The 24,801-nt window shown below is 36.9% G+C and overlaps 1 pseudogene; it reads left to right on the plus strand.

Moving 5' to 3' along the window:
• Positions 1 to 2,262: 2,262 nt before the first annotated feature.
• On the plus strand, positions 2,263 to 14,539 carry LOC112912549 (olfactory receptor 6C74-like; annotated as a pseudogene).
• Positions 14,540 to 24,801: the final 10,262 nt, after the last annotated feature.

A 24,801-nucleotide genomic window follows, 5' to 3' on the forward strand; every position in this document is an offset into this window, starting at 1 on the left:
AAAAGCAGGTTAAAGGAATATAAAAAATATGATGGATATGCAGTATTCAGAAATTGCCTCTGTTTCGGGACTCGAATCAAAAGAAGACAGTTGAGAACGAAATTGCTACTAAGGACAATAACAAGGTTTGAGAAAATTTTTATTTTAGTCATACTAACCTAATTTCATGAAGCTGGACAAAAAAATTGATTCCTTTGTAAGCCATTGAAATATATGACATGAAGTTAGAACTATCTTTTTTACTCAATTGGGTTATCTTTAAAGAAATCTCTGAACTTTCATTTTGTAGGAATCAAGCTTTGAATAGATATCCTTCACAGCATTCAATAGCATCTCAGAAATTTATTTTATTAAATAAATATATTGTTTTCCTGAGATAATTATAATTATATATGCCTTTAATATACAGGGTCAATGTGAATATTATAAAATACGACACTGGAATATAAAATATGACATATTAGGAAAAAATAATTAGTACTAAACTTGAGAAATTTCCTCTTATTGAATTCAATAGAATTTAAACATTTCATGAAATATCCAGTTTTCATATCCCAAAGGAATCATTTCTCTTACCTATAAATTGCCAAAGTAATTACAGAAGTCCCTGCATTTATAAAAATGGTCAGAAACATTGACTATTTTACCAACATTTACCAAGTATTTTATTCGGAATTCAAGCAAAATAACGATGTCAAGCAGTTTACAATAGTGTTTTGTTTTGTTTTGTTTTGTTTTGTTGATTTTTGTTTTGTTTTCTTATTTAAATTTATCCTGGGAGTATTCATGTATGAATTCTCACTTCTAACTTTATAATTTGGCACCCTATAAAATTCATCCTTTGCTGATTGACATTTCCCTATGCTTTTGACCTTAAAAAATAGACCAACCTTGAAAAAAGAAAATAGACCAAATTTGGATTTCAAAAACCTGATTACTGAGAATAAATTGTGCTTTAGTGGCCAGAATGTAGACATTTTCAAAGTGATGACCAAAAAAATAATACAGTTTTCCAGAGTGGCTGCACCATTTCACATTCCCACCAACACCTACCTGCCCTGCAACCCAGCAATTGCACTGTTGGGGATTTACCCGAAAGATACAGATGCAATGAAACGTCGGGACACCTGCACCCCGATGTTTCTATCAGCAATGTCCACAATAGCCAAACTGTGGAAGGAGCCTCTGTGTCCATCGAAAGATGAATGGAGGGCAGATCCGGTGGCGCAGCAGTTTAGCGCAGCCTGCAGCCCAGGGCCTGATCCTGGAGACCGGGATCCAGTCCCACGTTGGGCTTCCTGCATGGAGCTTGCTTCTCCCTCTGCCTCTCTCTCTCTCTTGCTCTGTATCTCTCATGAGTAAATAAAATAAAATCTTAAAAAAAAGAAAGATGAATGAATAAAGGAGATGTGGTTTATGGATACAATGGAATATTACTCAGCCATTAGAAATGACAAATACCCACCGTTTGCTTGGATGTGGATGGAACTGGAGGGTATTATGCTGAGTGAAATGAGTCAATCGGAGAAGGACAAACATTGTATGTTCTCCTTCATTTGGGGAATATAAATAATAGTGAAAGGGAATAGAAGGGAAGGGAGAAGAAATGGGTAGGAAATATCAGAAAAGGACACAGAGCATAAAGACTCCTAACTCTGGGAAATGAAGTAGGGGTGGTGGGAGAGGAGGAGGACGGGGGGTGGGGGTGAATGGGTGACGGGCACTGAGGGGGGCACTTGACGGGATGAGCACTGGGTGTTACTCTGTATGTTGGCAAATTGAACACCAATAAAAAGTAAATTTATTATTAAAAAAATAAATAAAAAATAAACCAAAAAAATAATACATTGAATGGTCTGGGGGAAAGAAAGGAAAATAGGTAAGTAAAGAATGAAATAAAGGGAGAAAGAGAGGGGAAATTTTAGCTGTATTGCAATTACTTATAACCACTGGAGATATCTATCTGTATATTTTTAACAGCTGAACTGGACTATATGAAATGTTATGTTTAAAATGCAATGTAAGATATGACATGATATTCTTCTTAAGGAAAATACGGTCATGATATCATCACATTTTAGAAAAAATTGGTGATAGACATTTAAGCTGATAAACATGAGGATGTAGGCATAGTATGGAAAAAGATGGAAAATAAGAAAACAAATGAAAAGGTTAACACAATTCTGAATTTTAAGAGGCTAAGCAAAACACAAGAGAATAAGAGAAAAGAGGGAGGACAGGACTAAGAGGGAAGAGGCTACCATGGCAACAGAGCAACACAATGACATGGAAACAAATTACCAGGTATGAGTAGATAACATTTTTTAAATGTCTTGTTTTCTAGAACTCCTGCAAAAACTAAATAAAGCACGCGATAAAATATAGTCATCACGCATGAGGATATACTTCCTATCTGCTTGGGTCCATAGCAGTGAAAAGAGAATAACATGTGAGTGAGACAAAAGTAAACACAAGTCGTCAGGAAAAAGGGAAAAGCAGACCTACAGGTGGTCATGAGGATTTCAATCTTGAAGAGTTTTCAGAAGTTTGGTGAAAGCACTGAATCCCTGCTTGTATGGGCGTCAGATGTTTAGGTCAAGTTCATGATTTTAAAAGGCCAAGAGTCCTCAGCTGAAATCTGACTTGCAGAATACTATTATAAGGAGCAATAAACAGAAAGAAGATGCATTTAACAAGAAGAATGAGTCACTTGACGGTGTAAGATAATTTAATGTAAACTAACTAGACTGCAAAAATTTACAACTATACAAGATTGTAAGTCAAAATATTATGACAATTTTTCTATTTCTTTGTTTCTATTTTTTTTTAATTTTTATTTATTTATGATAGTCACACAGAGAGAGAGAGAGAGGCAGAGACACAGACAGAGGGAGAAGCAGGCTCCATGCACCGGGAACCCGACGTGGGATTCAATCCCGGGTCTCCAGGATCGCGCCCTGGGCCAAAGGCAGGCGCCAAACCGCTGCGCCCCCCAGGGATCCCTGTTTCTATTTTTTTAAAGATTTTATTTATTTATTTATTCATGAGAACACAAAGACAGAGGCAGAGGGAGAAGCAGGCTCCATGCAGAGTATCTTTAAATAAAGGGATAGCCCTGCTCAGTACCTCTGTTGCCCCCATGTTGAATCCCTTCATATATATACTGAGAAACAAACAAGTGAAAGAGGCTTTTATGCACATGACCAAAAAGATGGAGATTTTCTCAGTGAAGTGAACCATTTTAGTGATATTACTGAGATCATGAGTAAAATAAAGCAAGAAATGTGGGGTGCTTCAATGCTTGTATTCAAAATAATATTGACTATTTTCCTGAGATAATATTCATGTGGCCTGACTAATCTCCAAAGCCTCATTGTCTCCCCCTATCTGTCCTTATTTGGGCCAAAATCATTTGTGTCTTTATTTGGAGTCCTATCTATTTCCTCTTAAAATTCTCTTAGAGGAAGACAAAGTTAGACTTTAATTTTTCCATGTTCCTTTCCACTGTTCAGAGATGCAATTTTACACATATTCTATATAGAGTTAATGCACCACCTAGATTTTTAAAACTTAGCTGAAAAACACATATTTCTAGGAACCCACAAACTGTCACTGACTCAAGGCAAAATAAAAAATGGGAATAGACCTATAACTATGAGGAAAATTGAATCACTATGTCCTTAAATAATATGGAATTTTTTTTGTTTCTGTAAATAGAGATCATGGCAATCATTTCAAACAATCAGTTTCTAAATTTCTTTACCTTGTTATTATTATTCTTTATCACACATTCTACCAGTAAAAAAAACAAAACTCAAACAAAACACTTCAATTTCATACTATATGTATATTTGTTCATAAATTATATATTTACTATAGTATAGAATATTTAAACATGTTAATAGAAAAATAGAAATTGAGCAAGGAAATTAGGCAAAAGAATCAATATATTTTATAGTATAACTGTGATATAAATTAATTTTAATGTTAATGGTACAACTATTAGATTCAATTTGTTAAAACATATATTATTATCTTTGCAAATATCAGCTTAATTTTGTGATAAATTATGTGAAAGTCTTATTCTAAGCCTATTTGATCTTTATACTTGGAAGGGCCTTCATAGCTCAAAATGGACGCTTCACAATGCATGCCAGTCACATCAGAAGAAGTGAAAATGACAGTTTTTCTTCTGACCTATTTGAATTTCTTGATATTAAATTACTACATTTCTGTCTTCTCTAATGTAAATCTGCTGCCTAAATTTTTATTTCTATATAAATAGTTTTAAAGTGGACAGAAAGTCTTTATTTGGAATATTTTAATAGAGATTAAAATATTTCCGGGTTTCCCAAATGGGTGCATGAGCATTTTCATACTCAATGAATTTATGTAATCTTCAGTAACAATAACCATGGCAATAATTTCAAGCAAACAATTTCTAAATTTCTTCAGCTTAACACATTTCTTTTTGAAAACTTGTTACTTTTTTATATACTATTAAAATTCCATGCATTTTGGGACAGAGTGGGGGGAAATGTCTTGATGAAAGCATACTATTGATGGGTTCTGTTATCATAGAAAAGAGAAATTTGGAATCTGTCTACTTGTAATGTATATTTAATGTGTATTTAAAAATGTGTATTTAAAAAATACTTTGTGTGAGAAATTCTGATTCTCTGATACATTTTTTGAAAATATACCATTAAATGCTTCCTCCATTGCCCCATCCTCCCTACTTCCTCTTCTGACCCTTTGAATCTAAAAACCATCCCTAGAGAGAAGGCTGTACAAAAACAGCCTGTGGGCTTGTCCTGAAGGTTGTGGTTTGCTTATCAATGGTCTAAATTATATCAAAAGGCCAGAGATGACCCTAAAGCCAGGATGAAGGTCTGCTATCTTGTCTACTTTAATATATTAAGGTGATGCAATCTACCTGTTATGTTCTAGTAGTCCATAAAAATAGGTTCAGAATTCAATAACTTAGTATTTAGTCCCAAGACTGTTTTGGATTTAAACTAACAAATGGGCCATAATTTAAAACACAGTTGCAATTGGTGTTACCAACTAATTTGGTATATGAGTCTACTGTCATGCTTTAAGATTCATCTGGGGTAGGGCAGGTAAATATTTTGATTAAATGGCTATGTGGAAGGGATCACCATTTCTATATCATTTTAAAAAGTATTTGATGGTAGTACCAAATACTACAGTTTTGCCTAGGAAAGATGCTTTGATGTATTATTTGTTAATGAGGGTGAACTCCATGGTTTTCTACTTGGCTCTGAGCATATCTGTGTTAATATATTTAGGATGACTTTTCAGATGCAGTAGAATCACTATAAATATCCCACTTTCATTTCAGACCAGCAATTACGATTCCTTTCAATGTTGTTCATACCTCCTTGTGAATCAATACCTTGTACAAATAATTTTCTTCTGGATCTTCAACACTTACACAGTTAAGGGATATATAATTGCATATTATAAAACTGTTCCAGGTTTTGTCATTTTACATCTTTGGATTTATTTTTCTAATATTTCAAATTTAATCAGGATGAATCATTCACAAATCCAAGTTGCTATGTAATTGAACAAAAAATTATAGCAATCATCAGAAGTTTGAATTCCATTAAATCCACAATCACTACTCAGGCCTCACTCTGACCTGTGATGTGCTGGTAAGCTAGCTTTCTGAAAGTAACAGCCTAGTTTAAAAAAAAAAAGAAGAAGAAAGAAGAAAGAAAGAAAGAAAGAAAGAAAGAAAGAAAGAAAGAAAGAAAGAAAGAAAAGAAAGAAAGAAAGAAAGAAAAGAAAATCACAATCATTGAAAATATATCAATAAATTCACCCTTATGTAGAATTATACTTACTTTCCCCTGGTATGTCACCCTTAGAATCTACTCTCACATATATTTCCCGAGACTTTTGTCAATTTTAGTTGATAAATTATTGCTATGTTCTTAATATGTACCCCCAAATTATATGTTGAAATCATAACCCCCAAAGATGATGGTATTAGGAGATAGGGCTGTTCTAGAACAGACAAATTTATAGGGAAAGTAAACATGTTAGAGATTGCCAGGACTTGAGAGCTGGAGAGTTGAACAGTTGAGGCACAGTTTTTTATTAGAGTAGGAAAGCGATTGCATATGACACTACAGTTGTCATGGTTATATCACACTACAATTGCCAAAACAAGTAGAAAGAAAATTACAACACAAAGAATAACTCTAATGTGTGCAAATTTTAAAAATAGATCCAGGATCTTAAAATATAATGCAGAAGTATTTAACAGTATTATGAATGTATGGAACAACCTCACTGAATGGAGAAGGGGAAGAAAAGATGCTAACCTATGTGTAGAAATGAATGAATTAGTAAGACTCAAGTCAAAATTCCTGTATTCTGGTTGATGAAGTTGCTTCCTATAATACATTTCTATTGTAATGGAATAATTGAGTCATTGGCAGATGGTAGAAGCCATTGTTTCACTGCTGGAGTGATACATATGAGCAAGAGGACAAATGTAGAATGATTCATGTGATATTGGGTTAAAGTGTAATATATTAGTATGAATTCATGAGTAGCTTAACATAGATACAGAAGGATACGTATGCAAACACATATTTGTGTGTATAGATCTGGTTAGGTATAAACATATATTCCCTTGCTCATCACCTGAGAGTATCCAGAACAGACAAATTCCAATAAAGTGAGATTCTAGAAGTTGCTTGACAAGTACTTCTCAAAACTGTCTTGGTTATCAAAATAAGAAATGTCTAAGAAACTGTCATAGTCTATAGGAACCTAAGGGTACAAGTCCAATAAATTTAATGATATCACCCAAAACGTTGTTATCTTATTGCTTTAACAAACTCAAATTAGTTTGGTTGGTACACATTCTAGGTGGTAACATGGTCACAAGGAGTCTAATAGATTTAAGCTTAATTCTGGATAAGTTTTATAAAAATGTCCTTGTCCCTCATGCACCTGACCCTTCAAAGATGAAAGGTCTGAGTGTCAGTAGGGGATAACTGGAAACCAGTGAAATTACAGCCCTGGAATGGACTACTCAGATTTTGTGGAAGTGGAGACAGAGAAAAACCCAGCATCAGGCAGGAGGACACCTTAGACCTCAGAAGACTGTTAATGATCTTTGTCATTAAGAACTGTTCCTAGAGCCTACCTGCAGAAGACAAATACTCCAGCGCAAAAGCCTTAAAAATACTTGCCTGTCAGGTAAGCCATCCTCCACCAGATTGTTCTGTGAAGGTAACAGAGACAATAGGGGACCATTCTAGCACTCCCTTGTCACTTCTCTCACCTTCTTTCACCCTCAGGCAAAATACTTCTTTTTAAATTTTATTTTAATTCCAATAAAATTAACATTTCAATATCCACTTCAGATGTACAACATAGTGAACAACAATTGTATACATTACTCAGTCGTCATTATATTAGGTGTGTTATTAATCCCCTTCATCTATTTTACCCATCACTCCACCTGCCTTCTCTCTAGTAACCATTTGTTTGTTCTCAATAGTTAAGAATCTACTTTTAACCAAAAAAGACAAACCATGTCTTTTTTTCTTTGTTTGTTTTGTTTCTTAAATTCCACTTATGAGTGAAATCCTATGGTATTTGTCTTTCTCAGACTTATTTCACTTAGCATTATATCCTTTAGATTCATCCATGTTGTTGCAAAAGACAAGATTTCATTCTTTTTTATGGCTGAGTAGTATATTATGTATTACACACATACAATATTATTACATACATATTATTATACATATTAATGTACATAAAATATTACTATATTACATAATAATACATAATATCACATAATATTAATATACATAATATGCATGATATATATTATTTTACATTATATTTATATTTTTGTATTTTATATAAGTATAATATTATAATTGAAGATAGATATCATATCTTTATCCATTCATCGGTCAGTAGTTGCTTCAACAATTTGACTATTGTAAAAAGTGCTGCAGTAAACCTAGGGGTTCAAATATCCTTTCAAATTGGTGTTTTCATATTCTTTGGGTAAGTACTCAGTAGTGGAATTGCTAGATCATATGGTAGTTCTATTTTTAATTTTTTGAAGAACCTCCACAGTGTTTTCCACAGTGGCTGCACCAGTTTGCATTCCCACCAAGAGTGTACAAGGTTTCCTTTGTCTCCACATCTTCACCAATATGTGTTCTTTCTTAGGTTTTTTACTTTAGTCAGGCAAAACACTTCCAAATATCTTCCTCACTCCTATTTTAAGTCATATACTGGAGCAGACAAATGTCACATGGTTGATGGCTTGAACAAAAAAGACAGACTGGATTAAATATACCTGCAGTCCCTCCAAGAACAAGTTATTGAATTGGGAGGCCACAGTCTTCCTAACCAGCTGAAAGCTATGTTGGAGGCACTGCTAGCCTGTAATATAAATGAGGCATGTTTAACTTGGCTGCCAACCTCCAAAATTGTAAATTCTTTCTAAAAGACTTCGGGTACTCTTGGGTTTCTACTTGTGTGAGGCTGGTCATTGGTTTGCATCGTTTCAGAGAACACTGTCAGTGCATCTTGGGAGTGATAAAAGAGATCAGCAGATTAATCAGAGAGGTCAACAGAGGAGCATACCTTGGTGAATTTGCAGCAGAAGCTGAGGTTTAGAAATGAGGGGTGGATTTGGTGGGAGGACATTCTGAAACATTTCCACATATTTTGATAGTTTTTGTTCTGGACTCTCTATTCAAGAATGTTTGTAACAGACTTAGGAGATTATTCCCCCTTAGCAGAATATTAAAGATACTGTCTTCTAGTAGGGCAAAATCAGGCATATTTTTCTCTTTAAAAGACTGATAATTGCTCGCTTAGAGGATCCTCAGGCTTAGATGTAGGTGCCTTGTGTAAACCACAATATCCATTAGGGTCCTTCCCTGCAGAGAATTTAGGGGTAAAAGGAGCTGATGAGAACATGAAGCTCCTGCTTCCTGCTATATAATAAATAATAAAGTTTTCTGTCATTGACTCAGTAGGATATATCTGTCAGTATCTATAAAATGATGGTGGGTCAACCTGTTAGACTCAAGGTAAAAGTTCAGACCCTACTCAGGTTTTGATTAATACCATGGATTTGGTAGAGTATGAGAAAGACAAATATCACAGCACTTTAAACAATAGTGACTTTATTTTTATCTCGTTTAAATGTTAAGGCTGGTATGTTGAAGCTCCTCCATGAAGTCACTGTGTTTCTAAGTGGGTAGGACCTGCAATTGTGTCAGGAACCTGGGTGTGCTCTCTCTTGTTGAGTAGTCGGTGTATTCCTAGTATCATTACCCATACTCATGGCTCCAAATGGCTTGCCATCCCATGTGCTGTTATCATCACAACAATGAGAGAAGGTAGAGAGGAAGAAGAGGGCAAACCCTTTTTATCAAGGGATAATACTTGGAAATTGCACAACATCTCCTTTTAGATCCTTTGCTCATAATTTAGTCACATGGTCACAAGTTGCAAGGAAGGTTAGCTTACATAGATAAATATTCCATTAATACAGAGGAAGTGGAGAATGCTTGAGTGTCATGAAATATCAGCTTAAGATCTACTAGATCATTTTGTAAAGACTATTTGGAGGAAAGACTGAATTCAGAATAGAAAAAAAGTAGTACATAGGATATAAAATGTCAGGTATTTCAAGTACAATTGACAGGCTATGACAGGCTAATAAATTCTCCAACTAATATTGTCACTTGTTATTACCAATTAAAATAATCTTTTCTTTTTCAAACTCCAATTGCTTGTATTTCTCTGTACTTGGGATATCAAAATACATCTGTGTGGAAATCCAAACACAGATTAAGGAAATCTATACTGAAAGCTTTGGAGACACAATTAAAAGTAGTTTTGAAAAATATATATATAAATTTCTTCTTTTAAGTATTTAGTGCCTGGGGAGAACTCACGTATAATGCATAAATTTGTGACCCTTTGGGAATTGTGTTCTGGGATCTCATATTCTCTGGGAACTCTTCCTAATCTTTAGATATTTTCCTTCAGGGCACAGAAAGCATAAATATTCAATGGGATTAAGTGTTGATGAATTTTATACACCACTGTGAATAATACTAAGAAAAACATTCAATATATAAAAAAAGTAAATTGTAGTAATGGGGAAATTTAATATACTAGTCTAAAAATCTGGGGAAAAAAGCCCTAAAACCATTTACAAAGTTGCTGTGAGTAGATAAGAAAAACAATCATAGATTGTGGGGTAGAGGGATTTATTCAGAGAGGATCTGAATGCTAGTGTTGTCTGTTCAGCATGATAATAAAAGAGTTAAATATTGAAATAGAGCTACTTTGAATAAATTTGTTTAACATCTTCAAGAAAAAAATGTGATGTTTAAGTTTTGGTAGACCGATTTAGGACTCAAAACGATGAAAGTAATTGGTATGTCTCAAATTTAAAGGCCACATTTGGGCAGCCCAAGTGGCGCAGCTCTTTAGCTCTGCTTGCAGCTCCGGGTATGATCCTGGAGACTCAGGATCGAGTCCTACGTTGGGTTCCCTGCATGGAGCCTGCTTCTCCCTCTGCCTGTGTCTCTCCCTCTATCACTCATGAAAAAATAAATTTAGAAATTTTAAAAATAATAACAAAATAAAGGCCATATTTCCATTAGATATATTTTAACCCATTTTCTCCTATTTTTACAATTATGCTATTAACCTTATTTTTTTAACCTTCAAATTTTGATTTAAGGGAAATCAAGAAAACAGAATACAATGAAAATTTAGTATTGAAAAATTACCTTTTAAAAGTTTTGCTAGTATTCACAAGATCTAACCTAAGCCTAACTTCTAATGGTTTTATAACATGACCTTGCTAATGTTTGTACAGTGCATGTTGGGGGGATGGTTAGTGTGTGTATCTGTGGAAGGTGGACAAAGAAATAATCTGACATAGTAAACGTATGATGTAGGTGTTTTAGATATAAGCATTCCCACAGTTGTTGCCATTGGAGTAATTTTTGTAAATGTATAAAAATGTGTGATTCATCGTTTCACAATGACGTGAATGTAAAAGAAATGTGAAGGAAAAACAGCAGTCCTCTCTTTTATTTACTCAATTAGTAACATGACTTTGACAACAGATCTTTTTTATCTTAGAATCCTCCTATAAATGCCTCTAGGTAACAAATTTTATTTGTACTTGTATGTGTATTTTTACTTATATGTCTTTGAAATAATAATGTATGTTTTTGAGATTGGAAATAATTATATTTATATTCTCAGAGCAGAAAATATAGTCTTATCTGGGGCCCATTATTAAATTTTAATCATTTTATGTATTTGATATGAAGATACCGAGGAAAGAAATCTCCCTTAGAATCAATTTTTTTAAAAGCACTATAAACTGACCTATAATCATTGGTAGAAATTGTACTTTTCAGAGGACAACTAAGAAAAAAAAACACTCTTTCAAACTGATCTCTAATTTGATAGCTATGCAAACCAAAATCATCTGATTATCTCATTTCATATATGCCATGTATTGTAATAACTATACTTATGTATAGTTTATATTTATTTAATTATGTGTTAGCTTGGGCAGCCCGAGTGGCTCAGTGGTTTAGCACTGCTTTCGGCCCAGGGAGTGATCCTGGAGACCCGGGATCCAGTCCCACGTCGGGCTCCCTGCATGGAGCCTGCTTCTCCCTCTGCCTGTATCTCTGCCTCTCTGTGTGTCTCTCATGAATAAATAAATAAAATATTTTAAAAAATAAAAATTATGTGTTAGCCAAATATTTGAATATTCTTATGATAGGGAAAATACATCTTCTAAAATTTTGTCTGTGACTCACTCTGTTTGAAATTTACCACATACCTCTTCATTTCTTTGAGGTCATGCTGATCACAAATTGTTCCTCTTTTCTTTATTTTAGACAAAGAATAAAATAGTAAGTGTAAAGCATAGAAGCAGATGGAGAGAAATTTTATGGTAAACATTCTCTTATAGTTTTTATTTACTATACTGACTAATTTACATACTTTAATTTTAAGATTATTACTAATTTTGAAGCTTTAGTCTTCTTTTAATCTTTACTTAATAATTTGCTTCTTTCAATTTTTTCCCTAAGCTTACTATCCTCTTTTTTTAATCTATTTATTTATTTGAGAGAGAGAAAGAGACAAAGAGCAGAGGGAAGGGAAGAGGGAGAGGGAGAGAAGCAGACTCTGCACTGAGCACAGAGTCAGACTCGAGACTTGATCCCAGGGTCCTGAGATATGACCTGAGCCAAAATCAATAGACCACCGCTTATTTGGCTCGGACACTCAGGCACCCTTCACTATCCTATTTCTAAAAACCCCTTCATGCTACTCTAGGTTTCCATAAAGCTTTGTCTATATATTTTCCTCCCACTCATATGAACAAATACTTACATATTTATATCTCCTTCTGTATTCATTACTCTCATTTAATTTTTTTTCAGAATCATAACCTTTAATTTTTTTTAAATTTATGATAGTCACACACACACACACACACACACACACACACACACACAGAGGCAGAGACACAGGCAGAGGCAGAGACACAGGCAGAGGGAGAAGCAGGCTCCAAGCACCGGAGCCCGATGTGGGATTCGATCCCGGCTCTCCAGGATCACGCCCTGGGCCAAAGGCAGGCGCCAAACCGCTGCGCCACCCAGGGATCCCCAGAATCATAACCTTTAAAGTAAAACTGCACTTTCTTATTATACACACCAACATGCTGATTTTGTTTGGGAATACATTGTGTAAGAGCGGAGATGATAACAACATTGATGGGATGGAAATACTACTAAGGCCACAAAACAAAATTAGTCATGATATTTCATATTCACTTCTCTGAAACTGTATCTCATTAGCCATGAAAGAAATGACAGAAAAATCAGGCATTTGAATATCATTAGTTAAGTAAAATGATAAAGTTGTATTAACTTGTTTATTGATTATTGGGAGGTATGTGTGTGTATATTTTATGAAAATCATTTCCTGATTTACTTTAATGACAATAATCATATTGGTTCTAGAATGCAAACCTCTTAATTGAATAAGAAATGATATCCATCTCAACTCCTGCACAAAATCAAGAGAGAAGAAGAATTTTTCCATGCTTTGAAAGTCTAATTTCCCTCTGATATTTCCTCTTATATAAAAACAATCAACAATTGCTATTATCACATAGATTATTCTCTGGTAGAACTGCCAATTAAAGATGAAATTCTCTGTACAGATACTCTGGAAATGCAAACTATTGTTTGTCCCGGCATATACATCTTTCAAAACATGAATAAGCATTACGTTATTCTATTTGAAACATCATTTTGCTAACTTTACCTTAAACACTTAAATCAGTGTCATTTTTCCATTGGGATCATCAATTTCTCTCTTTCTTTTTTCTTTCCTATTTAGACCTGGGAAAGTAGAGGACAGTAGTGGGAAACCACACGCAAGGGATAGTGTTTATCCTGGCAGGTCTGACTGATGATACACAATTGAAAGTTGTGTTGTCTTCCTGCTTCTCACCTACTTGCTGAGCATCTCTGGCAACTTAACCATCAGCACACTCACCCTGGTGGATACTCATCTCAAGACCCCCATGTATTTTTTCCTTCTCATAAATTTCCTATACTATTACATGCATCCCTAAATTGTAGATCATTTCCACTGTGACACAACCCCCTTGCTGCAGATTCATGAGAGACACACAAAGAGAGAGAGAGAGAGAGAGAGGCAGAGGAAGAAGCAGGCTCCATGCAGGGAGCCCCACATGGGACTCGATCCCAGGTCTCCATTTCCTTTAATTTCTTGCAGCTCAATTGTTTTTTACCTTCCTTCCAGGTGCATCTGAATTTTGTTTGCTGGCAGCTATGTCTTATGACCACTATGTTGCCATTTGTAAGCCCCTGCATTACACAACTATCATGAGCAGTAAGATCTGCATGCAAGTTGTCTTCTGTTGTCGGTTTGCTGGGTCTTTTGTCATCTTTCCACCTCTCCTCTTAGGCTTAAATCTTGACTTCTATGCCTTTAGAACATTGTTGATCATTTCTACTGTGCCACAACCCCCCTGCTGCAGATCTCCTGCTCAGACACACAGCTCTTAGAGACAATGGGATACATCTCTGCTTTGGTGACACTCACAGTCACATTGGTAATGGTGATAATATCATATAACTACATTGTATTAAGAATTCTAAAAATCCTTTCAGTCAATCAGAGGAAAAAGGCTTTTTCAACATGTTCTTCTCACATGATTGTGATATCCCTTTCTTATGGCAGCTGCATCTTCATGTATGTTAAGCCATCAGTCAAACAAAGAACATCTTATTCCAAGGAAATTGCAGTGCTCAACACCTCCGTTGCTCTACTTTTGAATCCTTTCATCTACACTTTGTGGAACAAGCAAGTAAAAACAGCCTTCATGAACATGGTACACAAAATTGTTTCTTTCTCAAACAATGAGTATCCTATTATATAATATATATTGGAAATGGGCAAAGAAGTTTCAAATAGTGCCAGCATATTCAATAGTAGTTCTCAATACACAGATTCCTCTTCTTTTTTCATTTATCCCTATAATATATTAATCTCTTTCAAATTTTATTCACAAACACTTTGTTCCACAGAAGTTAATGTTCCCTATATTCTTTATTAGATATATACTTTTTCGCATCTTATTTCCCTTTTTCTCTAAATAAAGGAACGAAATTGAACTACATTTTTCTTAAAATTTTAAAAGACTCCATTCATTTGTTTGACAGAGAGAGAGAGAGTCAGAGAACACAAGAAGGGGGAATGTTAGAAGCAGAGGAAGAAACATGGTTCCCGCTGAGCTTGGAGCCCAAAGCAGGGCTGGATCCCAGGACCCTGGGATCATGACCTGAACTGAAGGCAGACGCTTAACTGACTAAGCCACCCAGGCTCCAGAGCTACGTTTTTCAACATGTCTCCTTTGTCTTTAATTTGTAATTAGTCAAGACTATAAAATGTTGTTTGATTTGAATTATACTTAATATAACACACTATTCCAAGTTTATTACCATCTTTATTTGTAATCAGGTATATTTTTTTAAATACTGAGTTTATTTACTTACTCATTTTATTTACTTAAAATTAATTTTCATTTATATTTCTATAATATAGTTTAGTAATAATGATTGAGTTTAAAGTAATTAATTTAAAATTTTAACAGATATTAGCCATAATTGGTGATGCTCATCTTTGAAATTGTTTGTCTATTAAAAATGATTGTTTTGCTAAAGTATGTTCTATATGAACCAGTTATTTAGAAGAAAACATTTTTGAATAACACTATCCTAAGTAGTAGAATAAAATGCAGGCAGGAGGGGGTCCCTGGGTGGCACAGCGGTTTGGCGCTTGCCTTTGGCCCAGGGCACGATCCTGGAGACCCGGGATCGAATCCCACGTCAGGCTCCCGGTGCATGGAGCCTGCTTCTCCCTCTGCCTGTGTGTCTCTGCCATTCTCTCTCTCTCTCTCTCTGTGACTATCATAAATAAATAAAAAAAATTAAAAAAAAATAAAATAAAATACAGGCAGGAGGATGATTACATTAATATATAATCAACTGTACTATATTATATGTTTGGGTACAACTTGTAGAATGAACTGCATCTTAAAAGAGATTTGAGTCACAAATGTGATTTCAAGCATGTTGAAATACAAATATATGTACATAAAACACATATATATGTAAAACACGCAAATATATACATCTATCTATCTATCTATACAAAACATATTGAGACAGTCTAACTCAGTTGACCCTTGAACAACATAGTGATTGGAGCACTGCCTCCCTGGAAAGTAAAATCCATGTATAACTTTTTACCCTCTAAAATCTTATCTGATGAAAGACTACTATTAATAGAAAGGCTTATTGGTAACATAGTCTATTAACACATATTTTGTATGGTATATGCATTATATCAATATATAATTCTTACAATTCTTACAATAAAATAAGCTGGAGTAAAGACGATGTTAATAAAAAAATACATTTACAGTACTGTATGTATTTTTTAAAAATCCACATGTAAGTGAAACAATGCAGGTCAAACTTGTGTTGTTCAATAGTCACCTGTACAAGTATAACTTAAACTAAGGCTTTCTCAATATTCTGATTATTCTGATCCTACTAATGAGCCAAACAATGATTTTACTTAAAACATGTCCAAGTAAAAGCACTAAGTTTTTGCTGAGATATTCTGATAAAGCTTCTCATTTTTAAATGTCTGTCACTTACAAGTTTGTTACCACAGATTATCTAAACCTTAATAAGGGTCTAGCAATTCTAAACTAAGATATTCCTATTCAAACTTCTTCCCACTCCCAACTAGATGCAGCTGCACCACCTGCCTTTTCTGTTGTTTGTCTATGACATATCACCTTCTATTATGTACACTAGAACTGGTACATTTGGCCTCCAAAACCTGCCTCCCTAGAGAGTTTATTACTGTTGGTTTTTGCTTATTTTTTTTTTTGCTTCTGTTTTTGTTAGCTTTTTAAAAATACCTTTTTGTTGGAGTTCAATTTGCCAACATATAGCATAACACACAGTGCTCATCCCGCCAAGTGCCCCCCTCAGTGCCCATCACCCAGTCACCCCATCCCCCCACTCACCTCCCCTTCCACTACCCTGTGTTCATTTCCCAGAGTTAGGATTCTCTCATGTTCTATCTCCCTCTCTGATATTTCTGACTCATTTTCTCTCTTTTCCCTTTATTCCCTTTCACTAAGTTTTATATTCCCCAAATGAGTGAGACCATATAATGTTTGTCCTTTTCCGATTGACCTATTTCACTCAGCATAATACCCTCCAGGTCCATCCACGTTGAAGCAAATGGTGGGTATTTGCCATTTCTAATGGCTGAGTAATATTCCATTGGATACATAGACCACATCTTCTTTACCCATTCATCTTTCGGTGGACACTGAGATTCCTTCCACAGGTTGGCTATTGTGGACATTGCTGCTACAACATCGGGGTGCAGGTGTCCCGGCGTTTCATTGCATCTGAATTTTTGGGGTAAATCCCCAACAGTGCAATTGCTGGGTCGTAGGGCAGGTCTATTTTTAACTCTTTGAGGAACCTCCACACAGTTTTCCAGAGTGGCTGCACCAGTTCACATTCCCACCAAAAGTGTAAGAGGGTTCCCTTTTCTCCGCATCCTCTCCAACATTTGTTGTTTCCTGCCTTGTTAATTTTCCACATTCTCATTGGTTGAAGTGGTATCTGATTGTGGTTATGATTTGTATTTCCCTGATGGCAAGTGATGCAGAGCATTTTCTCATGTGCATGTTGGCCATGTCCACGTCGTCCTCTGTGAGATTTCTCTTCATGTCTGTTGCCCATTTCATGATTGGATTGTTTGTTTCTTTGGTGTTGAGTTTAATAAGTTCTTTATAGATTTTGGAAACTAGTCCTGTATCTGATATGTCATTTGCAAATATCTTCTCCCATTCTGTAGGTTGTCTTTTAGTTTTGTTGACTGTATCCTTTGCTGTGCAAAAGCTTCTTATCTTGATGAAGTCCCAATAGTTCATTTTTGCTTTTGTTTCTTTTGCCTTCGTGGATGTATCTTGCAAGAAGTTACTGTGGCTGAGTTCCAAAAGGGTGTTGCCTGTGTTCTCCTCTAGGACTTTGATGGAATCTTGTCTCACATTTAGATCTCTCATCCATTTTGAGTTTATCTTTGTGGATGGTGAAAGAGAGTGGTCCAGTTTCATTCTTCTGCATGTGGATGTCCAATTTTCCCAACACCATTTACTGAAGAGACTGTCTTTCTTCCGATGGATAGTCTTTCCTCCTTTATTGAATATTAGTTGACCATAAAGCTCAGGGTCCACTTCTGGATTCTCTATTCTGTTCCAACGATCTAGGTGTCTGTTTTAGTGCCAATACCACACTGTCTTGATGACCACCGCTTTGTAGTACAACCAGAAATCTGGCACTGTGATGCCCCCAGCTATGGTTTTCTTTTTTAAAATTCCCCTGGCTATTTGGGGTCTTTTCTGATTCCACACAAATCTTAAAATAATTTGTTCTAACTCTCTGAAGAAAGTCCATGGTATTTTGATACGGATTGCATTAAATGTGTAAATTGCCCTGGGTAACATTGATAATTTCACAATATTAATTCTGCCAAGCCATGAGCATTGACTATTTTTCAATCTCTTTGTGTCTTCCTCAATTTCTTTCAGAAGTGTTCTATAGTTTTTAGGGTATAGATCCCTTACCTCTTTGGTTAGGTTTATTCCTAGGTAACTTATGCTTCTGGGTCCAATTGTAAATGGGATTGACTCCTTAATTTCTCTTTCTTCAGTCTCATTGTTAGTGTATAGAAATGCCATTGATTTCTGGGCATTGATTTTGTATGCTGCTACGCTACCAAATTGCTGTATGAGTTGTAGCAATCTTGGGGTGGAGGCTTTTGGGTTTTCTATGTAGAGTATCATGTCATCAGAGAAGAGGGAGAGTTTGACTTCTTCTTTGCCAATTTGGATACCTTTCATGTCTTTTTGTTGTCTGATTGCTGAGGTGAGGACTTCCAGTACTATGTTGAATACCAGTGGTGAGAGTGGACATCCCTGTATTGTTCCTTATCTTAGGGGAAAGGCTCCCAGTGCTTCCCCATTGAGAATGATATTTGCTGTGGGCTTTTCATAGGCTTTTAAGATGTCGAGGAAAGTTCCCTCTATCCCAACACTCTGAAGTGTTTTGATCAGGAATGGATGCTGTATTTTGTCAAATGCTTTCTCTGCATCTAATGAGAGCATCATAGGGTCCTTGGTTTTTCTCTTGCTGATATGATGAATCACATTGATGGTTTTATGAGTGTTGAACCAGCCTTGTGTCCCGGGGATAAATCCTACTTGGTCATGGTGAATAATTTTCTTAATGTGTTGTTGGATCCTATTGGCTAGTATCTTGTTGAGAATTTTTGCATCCATGTTCATCAGGGATATTGGTCTGTAATTCTCCTTTTTCGTGGGGTCTTTGTCTGGTTTTGGAATGAAGGTGATGCTGGCCTCATAGAACGAATTTGGAAGTACTCCATCTCTTTCTCTCTTTCCAAACAGCTTTAGTAGAATAGGTAAGATTTCTTCTTTTAACGTTTGATAGAATTCCCCTGGGAAGCCATCTGACCCTGGACTCTTGTGTCTTGGGAGGTTCTGGATGACTGCTTCAATTTCCTCCCTGGTTATTGTCCTGTTCAGGTTTTCTATTTCTTCCTGCTCCAGTTTTGGTAGTTTCTGGCTTTTCAGGAATGCGTCCATTTCTTCTAGGTTGCCTAATTTATTGGCGTACAGCTGTTCATAATATGTTTTTAAAATCGTTTGTATTTCCTTGGTGTTGGTAGTGATCTCTCCTTTCTCATTCATGATTTTATTAATTTGAGTCTTCTCTCTCTTCCTTTAATAAGGTTGGCTAATCGTTTATCTATCTTATTAATTCTTTCAAAAAACCAACTCCTGGTTCTGTTGATCTGTTCCACAGTTCTTTTGGTCTCGATTTCATTGAGTTCTCCTCGAATTTTAATTAACTCTCTTCTTCTGCTGGGGTGGGGTCCATTTGCTGTTTTTTTCTCTAGCTCTTTTATGTGTAAGGTGAGCTTTTGTATTTGAGTTCTTTCCAGTTTTTGAATGGATGCTTGTATTGCGATGTATTTCCCCCTCAGGACTGCTTTTGCTGCATCCCAAAGATTTTGAACGGTTGTATCTTCATTTTCATTAGTTTCCATGAATCTTTTTAATTCTTCCCTAATTTCCTGGTTGACCTTTTCATCTTTTAGCAGGATGGTCCTTAACCTCCACGTTTTTGTGGCCCTTCCAAAGTTCTTGTTGTGATTTAGATCTCATTTCAAGGCATTATGGTCTGAGAATATACAGGGGACTATCCCGATCTTTTGGTGTCAGTTCAGACACTATTTGTGACCCAGTTATGTGGTCTAATCTGGAGAAAGTTCCATGTGCACTTGAGAAGAATGTGTATTTAGTTGAGTTTGGATGTAAAGTACTGTAGATATCTGAGATATCCATCTGGTCCAGTGTATCATTTAAAGCTCTCGTTTCAACTAGGGGTGGTGGAGGGGGAGGAGGGCGGGTGTTGGAGGGGAATGGGTGACGGGCACTGAGGTGGACACTTGACGGGATGAGCACTGGGTGTTTTTCTGTATGTTGGTAAATTGAACACCAATAAAATTAATTAAAAAAAAAATAAAGCTCTCGTTTCTTTGGAGATGTTGTGCTTAGAAGACCTATCGAGGGTAGAAACAGCTAGATTGAAGTCACCAAGTATAAGTGTATTATTATCTAAGTATTTCTTCAGTTTGGTTATTAATTGGTTTAAATATTTGGCAGCTCCCACATTCGGGGCATATATATTGAGGATTGTTAAGTCCTCTTGTTGGATAGATCCTTTGAGTATGAGATAGTGTCCCTCTTCATCTCTCACTATAGTCTTCGGGGTAAATTGTAGTATATCTGATATAAGGATGGCTACCCCTGCTTTCTTTTGAGGACCATTTGAATGGTAAATGGTTCTCCAACCTTTTATTTTCAGGTTGTAGGTGTCCTTCTGTCTAAAATGAGTCTCTTATAGACAGCAAATAGATGGGTCCTGCTTTTTTTATCCAGTCTGAAACCCTGCGCCTTTTGATGGGGTCATTAAGCCCGTTCAGTTTCAGAGTTACTATTGACAGATATGAGTTTAGTGTCATCATGATATGTATTCAGTCCTTGTTTTTGTGGATTGTTCCACTGAACTTCTTCTTAAAGGGGAATTTTAAGAGTCCCCCTTAAAATTTCTTGCAGAGCTGGTTTGGAGGTCACATATTCGTTCAGTTCCTACCTGTCTTGGAAGCTCTGTATCTCTCCTTTTATTCTGAATGAGAGCCTTGCTGGATAAAGTATTCTTGGTTGAATGTTCTTCTCATTTTGGACCCTGAATATATCCTGCCAGCCCTTTCTGGTCTGCCAGGTCTCTGTGGAGAGGTCTGCTGTTACCCTAATATTCCTCCCCATAAAAGTCAGGAACTTTTTTTCTCTTGCTGCTTTAAGGATCTTCTCATCTTTGGAATTGCAAGCTTCACTATTAAATGTCGAGGTGTTGAACGGTTTTTGTTGATTTTAGGGGGGATCTCTCTATTTCCTGTATCTGAATGCCTGTTTCCCTTCCCAGATTAGGAAAGTTTTCAGCTAGGATTTGTTCAAATACATATTCTGGCCCTCTGTCCCTTTTGGCACCCTCGGGAACCCCAATTAAACGTAGGTTTTTCTTCCTCAGGCTGTCGTTTATTTCCCTTAATCTGTCTTCAGGGTCTTTTAATTGTCTGTCCCTTTTTTGTTGAGTTTCCCTATTTGCCATCAACTTGTCTTCTATGCCACTCACTCCTTCTTCCACCTCGTTAAGCCTTGTCATTAGGACTTCTAGTTTGGATTGCATCTCATTCAATTGATTTTTAATTTCTGCCTGATTGGATATAAATTCTGCAGTCATGAAGTCTCTTGAGTCCTTTATGCTTTTTTCTAGAGCCACCAGTATCTGTATAATAGTGCTTCTGAATTGGCTTTCTGACATGGAATTGTAATCCATATTTTGTAACTCTGTGGGAGAGAGGACTGTTTCTGATTCTTTCTTTTGAGGTGTGGTTTTCCTTCTAGTCATTTTGCTCAGTGCAGAGTGGCCAAAAACAAGCTGTATTGGGAACAGGAGAAAAAGAGAGAGAGAGAAGGGAAGAAAAGAGAAAAAGAAAAAAGAGAAAGAAGAAAAAAAGGGAAAAAAGAGAAGAAAAAGAAAGAAAAAGAAAAAAAGGTGAAAAAACGGGTGTGGGGGAAGCAATCAGAAATCAAAAAGAAAGAAAAAAACACAAAACAAGAAAAAACAAAAAACAAAAAACACGGGGGAGTATCTTCTGATTCTGTATAGTTTAAGTCCCTTGACTTCCCCTGGAACTTGTCCTTGTAGCTGGTCTTCTGGGGGAGGGGCCTGCTCTGCTGATTTTCAGGTGTTAGCACTTGGGGGAGCTGCTCTGCCCCCTGCCTGGTGCAGGGCTCAGTGGGGGTGTTTTCCCCCCGTGAGGCCCCAGGAGGAACAGCCACAATGGCTAGGCAGCTCTGGAGCCCTGGATTCAGCTCCCGCAGTAACTCCGGGGCTCTCCGTCTGCAGGGCCTGGAGGCTCCGGGGCGGGGCCACTGATCTGCTCAGCTCCGGGCAGGAGCGTCCTTGCTGTCCTGGGCCCTCCCCGTCTCTGCCTGCCCCGGGGGAGGCCGGATCCCGGGCTGTGTCCCGGCGCCCTGTGCTCCGGGGCCTGCGCTGTTGGATTCACGCTCCCGCCCCGTAGCCCCCTCCGCGGAGCCGCCGCCCGAGCCCCTCCGAGCTGCTCCGGGTCCCGCCGTGCGCGCTGCAGCCCTTAGGGAGCTCGGGCACTCTCCTGCGCGCGCCGCATGTGTTTTTTAGTGTCCCAGGGAGCCTGAGGGCATCCCCGCCCTCCTGGGTCCTGCTCTAACTCCCTGCGGGCCCCTTTCCTCCCGGGAAGGTTGGTGCAGCTCCTGCTCCTCCGGGACGGGGCTCTCCTGTCCTGGGGACACTCGCCCCGGCCTCAGCCCGGCTCCTCGCGGGGCCCCTCCCCCTTGGAGGCCTTTTGTTTCTTTATTTCTTTGTCCCCGTCTTCCTACCTTGATAGAAGCGCGAACTCTTTTCACTGTAGCATTCCAGCTGTTCTCTCTTTAAATCTCAGGCCGAATTCATAGATTTTCAGGATGATTTGAAGGTTACCTAGGCCATTTGGTGGGGACAGGTGATTTGGAGACCCTACTCTTGCGCCATCTTGCCCCTCCTCCCCTCCTCCATTTCTTTCAGAAGTGTTCTGTAGTTTTTAGGGTATAGATCCTTTACCTCTTTGGTTAGGTTTACTCCCAGGTATCTTATGCTTTGGGTGCAATTGTAAATGGGATTGACTCCTTAATTTCTCTTTCTTCAGTCTCATTGTTAGTGTCTAGAAATGCCACTGACTTCTGGGCATTGATTTTGTATCCTGCTACACTGCCAAATTGCCATATGAGTTCTAGCAATCTTGGGGGTGGAGTCTTTTGGGTTTTCTTTTTTTTTTTTTAATTTTTTTTTTATTTATTTATGATAGTCATACAGAGAGAGAGAGAGAGAGAGAGGCAGAGACATAGGCGGAGGGAGAAGCAGGCTCCATGCACCGGGAGCCTGACCTGGGATTCAATCCCGGGTCTCCAGGATCGCGCCCTGGGCCAAAGGCAGGCGCCAAACCGCTGCGCCACCCAGGGATCCCTCTTTTGGGTTTTCTATGTACAGTGTCATATCATCTGCGAAGAGGGAGAGTTTGACTTCTTCTTTTCCAGTTTTAATGTGTTTTATTTCTTTTTGTTGTATGATTGCTGAGGCTAGGACTTCTAGTATTATCTTGAATAGCAATGGTGAGAGTGGACATCCCTGTCTTGTTCCTGATCTTAGGGGAAAGGCTCCCAGTGTTTCCCCATTGACAATGATATTTTCTTTGGGCTTTTCGTAGATGGCTTTTAAGATGCTGAGGGATGTTCTCTCTATCCCTACACTCTGAAGAGTTTTGATCAAGAATTGATGCTGTATTTTGTCAAATGCTTTCTCTGCATATTTGAGAGGATCCTATGGTTCTTGTTTTTTATTGCTGATATGATCAGTCACATTGATTGCTTTACGAGTGTTGAACCAGCCTTGCATCCCGGGGATAAATCCCACTTGGTCATAGTGAATAATCTTCTTAATGTATTGTTGGATCCTTTTGGCTAGTATCTTCTTGAGAATTTTTGTATGTGTGTTCGTCATGGATATTGGTCTATAATTCTTTTTGGTGGTGTCTTTGTCTGGTTTTGGAATTAAGGTGATTTGGCCTCATAGAACGAATTTGGAAGTACTCCATCTCTTTCTATCTTTCCGAAAAGCTTTAGTAGAATAGGTATGGTATCTTCTTTAAACATTTGATAGAATTCCCCTGGGAAGCCATCTGGCCTTGGACTTTTGTTTCTTGGGAGGTTTTTGATGACTGCTTCAATTTCCCCCCCACTTATCGGCCTGTTCAGGTTTTCTATTTCTTCCTGTTCCAGTTTGGTGGTTTGTGGTTTTCCAGAAATGCGTCCATTTCTTTTAGTTGCCTAACTTATTGGCGTAAAGCTGCTCATAATAAGTTTTTAATATCATTTGTATTTCCTTGGTATTGGTGGTGCTCTCTCCTTTCTCATTCATGATTTTATTAATTTGAGTCTTTTCTCTCTTCTTTTTAATAAGGCTGGCTAATGGTTTATCTATCTTATTAATTCTTTTAAGGAACCATCTCCTGGTTTTGTTCATCTGTTCCACAGTTCTTGTCTCTATTTCATGGAGTTCTTTTTTTTAAGATTTATTTATTTATTTATTTATTCATTTATTATTCAAATTGCTACAACTATTCTATCTATATTTTTCTTATAAAGTGTAGTTTTCATCTCTATAAGTTTGATTTGGATCTTTTTAATATTTTTCTTTTTTTACTTAATATGTTCAATCTTTCTTCACTCTTCTTCAATATACAAAGTATAGTAATTACTGTTTTAACTGTATTTTGTTTTAATTATATTATCTTTTACATTTGTGTTCTATTTGTATAGCTGTGTCTCATTATAAGTTGTATTTTCCTGCTTATTTGCATGCCTGGTGAATTTTAATTGTGTCAGGC

The sequence above is a fragment of the Vulpes vulpes genome, chromosome 16, assembly GCF_048418805.1.
Source record: "Vulpes vulpes isolate BD-2025 chromosome 16, VulVul3, whole genome shotgun sequence".
NCBI classification, from domain to species: Eukaryota; Metazoa; Chordata; class Mammalia; order Carnivora; family Canidae; genus Vulpes; species Vulpes vulpes.